This window comes from Octodon degus, unplaced genomic scaffold (genome assembly GCF_000260255.1).
Source record: "Octodon degus isolate 3935 unplaced genomic scaffold, OctDeg1.0 scaffold00021, whole genome shotgun sequence".
NCBI lineage: Eukaryota > Metazoa > Chordata > Mammalia > Rodentia > Octodontidae > Octodon > Octodon degus.
This window is the reverse complement of record NW_004524597.1, coordinates 9,831,931-9,835,457: the sequence shown is the minus strand read 5'-3', so window position 1 is coordinate 9,835,457 and position 3,527 is coordinate 9,831,931. Positions and strand designations below refer to the sequence as shown.

Sequence of the window (3,527 nt, the reverse complement as noted above, 5' to 3'; positions counted from 1 at the left end):
GCGGTTCAATCCCCCAGCACCACATGCCAGCCAGCCCCGCCCCCTGGTGGGCTGAGCTGGCCACACACACACACCACTCTCTCTCTCTCTCTCTCTCTCTCTCTCTCTCTCTCTCTCAAATAAATAAAAAAAAATTGGGGTTGGGGTTGCTGAAGATGTAACTCAGTGCGACAGCCTGAGTTCAATACCTACGCTCTGATTACTGTTTGCAAAGTTGGCTGGACAGATGACCAGGAAAATGTCCTCTGGGCTGTGCCAGGTGGGGAGAGGAAAGAGGGGCAGACTAGGTGGCAGTGGAAGGACTGTAGGCTGGTAGAAGTGGGCATGGGCACACAGAGTCCCACCCAGTTGGCTGGCCAGTGGCTGGAGGCGCCTACGTGCACCTGCAACCCAGCAACTCAACAACTATTTCTCCTGCCTTTTTCTCCCCCTATATCCCTGCCTCAGGAAGGAGCATAGGTTCTTTTTTTTTTTAACGTTCTTTTTTTTTTAATTTATTTATTTATTTATGTGTGTGTATGTGTGTGTGCGTGTGTGGCCAGCTCAGCCCACCAGGGGTCAGGGCTGGCATGTGGTGCTGAGGGATTGAACCGCGGTCCCTGTGCTTTGCTAAGCTTGTTCTAAGTAGGTGCTTTAGACCACTGAGCCATCTCACCAGCCCCGGAGCATAGGTTCTTGGCATAGGTCACTTCATGAAACCCAGCAGGTTGGTCTCCCTCTATCCCAGGCAGACCCACACGCACGGAGGCCAGCAAGCCTCTGCCAGAGACCTGAGCACTGGCAGGTCTGCAAATGGGGCCGTATTAGGAACTTGCTGTGACCACCCAGAGTTCCCAAGGTGGAGCTGAGCACAGCTCTCCGCTTTCTCAGAGCAACAGCCATAGTGCCCCTGGCGGTATCTTGTGGAACTGCAGCCTGTCCCGACTGCCGCGTCGCGCGGACCTACCGCGCCTCCTGCCGGTCTCCTTGCTCTCGTCTTCCAAGCTGAACTTCTTACCTATAGGGGTGAACACGATGGCCCAGTCTAGCTTGGCATTACCTTCACCGACCCTTCCAGACATTCCCTCCCACCTGTCCTCTACGGAACCTGGGCCTCCAGCTACAACCCACCAAGGTCAGGGCTCTCTCCCACTTGTACCCAGGGAAAGGAAAATCGGAAATGACTGAAAGTCCAATCCATTGTCAGCTCACATTCTGCGTTTACTAATACCCCTCTGAGGTGGACAGAGCTTTCTTCTTTTTCTTGCTGTTCTTCCCCAAGCCCCAGGCCACTCATCCCACCTGGCCCACCAGCTAAGGTGACTAGCAGCTAAGGCGGCTAGCACCTGCCCAGATGCAATACCTGGCAAAGAATAGGGTACAAATAGGGATCAAGGGGCACCATGCTGTCAAAGGGCTTTTTGTTTCTCCAGAAGGAACTGAGTCCAGGCTGGACTGGAAGTTGCAGTGTAAACCAGCAGGAAGAGGAAATGGTATGGGGCTAATTTATGATTCCATATGAGACCTTAAGGCTGGAAATGCCACCTCCACTTCCAGCTGCCTAGCAAATGGACTTTTCCCACAGCCATCCATTTCCTGGCTCCCTGTGAGGCCCTGGGCTTCACCTGGTCTCCCATACCATCTGAGGACATTGCTTACCAACCCTCACTGGACCTATCTACATGCTCCATTCCCAGACTCTGGCTCAACATGTATGTGTGAGTATAGGCATACTGGCAACTCTTTTCCCATTAGGCTGATCATTCAGGTTTGTGACTCCTATTGCATTTAATTCTCCCAATCCAGGAACTGTGGGTCTCACTAAAGTAGAGCAACCATGCAGCTCTTCAAGGATACTGGAGATTCCCTCATAAGCATTTCCCACATGCCTCAAGGGGTGTGTTGTGTGTTGGGATTTGTCTTCTGGGCTCCTCCAGGCAAGTTTTGTTGTTGGTTTGGTCTTTTGTTTTTGTTGTTTTGTTTTCCGAGACAGGAACAGGATCTAAGTTGCTAAACTGAGTGTGCACAGAGAGCGACCTGACTTGCACCTGCCCGCAGCGCCTGGGACTATGGTGCTTCCGAACATCTTGATCACCAGCACACCAGGAGTTGGAAAGACCACACTAGGCAAAGAACTTGCATCTAGATCAGGACTGAAATACATTCATGTGGGTGATGTAGCTCGAGAAGTCTGATCGGCGGATATCACGGAATCTGGCAAGATGGCTTCTCCCAAGCGCATGGCGCAAGGTGCAGATGATGGCACAAACCCTGAAGGACATGGGGTCACAGAACATGAGCCAAGTTATACATCAGATGCTGGAGTTTGCCTTCTGATATGTAACCACAATTCTAGATGGTGCTAAAATTGATTCAAGCCATGCCAAAACCACTGTTGGCGCCGGTGATGTGCAACTGGCGATCCAGTGTCCAGCAGACAAGTCTTTTACCTCTCCTCCCCCCAGAGATTTTTTGTTAGATATTGCAAAGCAGAGAAACCAAACCCCTTTGCCATTGATCAAGCCTTATTCAGGCCTTAGATTACGGCCTGATCAATACTGCTTAACAGCTCCAAACTACAGACTCAAGTCTTTACCAAAAAAGGCATCGACTTCTGTGGGAAGAGTAACAGTTCCACGGTTGAGTGTTGGTTCAGTTACTAGCAGACCAAAGTACCCCCATGCTAGGTACCCCAACCCCGCAGGCCATGTCTATTTTGGCTAAAGTAGGGGTGCCAGTGTCCCTCACTGGGCAGAGGTTTACAGTGTAGATGCTAGACTCACAGGCCCCTGCTATCAAAGCCTCCATTTCTGCAGCTTCAGCAGTTCCCAATGTTCTGATTAATCCATCACTAATTGTGTCCAAAAACATTCTTATTACCACTAATATGGTATCGTTGCAAAATACTGCCAGTGAGTCATCAAGTGTGTTGAAAAGGAAGCGCAAAGATGGTGATGACGGTGATGACGATGATGATAATCTGCAGTTGGCCTTGTGCCTAGCAGCGCGCGCAGCCCGCCCAGTGTACCGAGGGTCAAGCAAGCTGGATGTTTGCAAGTTCTGTTCTCTAGCAAATGTGAATAGTTTTAATGAATAAATTTAGATACCATTCTTTTTAAGTGAAATGTTTGGTTTTAATAGAAAACATGGTTTTTCATCAACCTTTATGTGTAAAAAATAAAGTTTTCACTCAATTTGAAAAAAAAAAAAAATAGTAAGTTGCTAACCTGCCTGGGATGGGCTCAGATTTGGAACTTCTTGCTTCTGTATCCCACAGAAGCTGGGATTACAGGGATGCACCACCAGGCCTGGTGACCAGGCAGGTCATGAATGACACATCTTCACCAACTTTGCACTCTCCCTACGCTTCTCACTCTCACGCACTACACTAAACCAAGGAGTGTTAAAGTTCTTTTTTTTTTTTTTTTTTTTTTTGCAGAACCGGGGATTGAACTCAGGCCCTTGCGCTTGCCAGGGAAGCACTTATTCTGCTGAGCCATCTCCCCAGCCCCTTAAAGTTCTTTGTAACCAAATAGCTGAAATGCTAA

General features: G+C 49.2%; 1 pseudogene; it reads left to right on the top strand.

Moving 5' to 3' along the window:
* Positions 1-2,174: 2,174 nt before the first annotated feature.
* Positions 2,175-3,076, top strand: LOC101565179 (annotated as a pseudogene).
* The last annotated feature ends 451 nt before the right edge of the window (positions 3,077-3,527 follow it).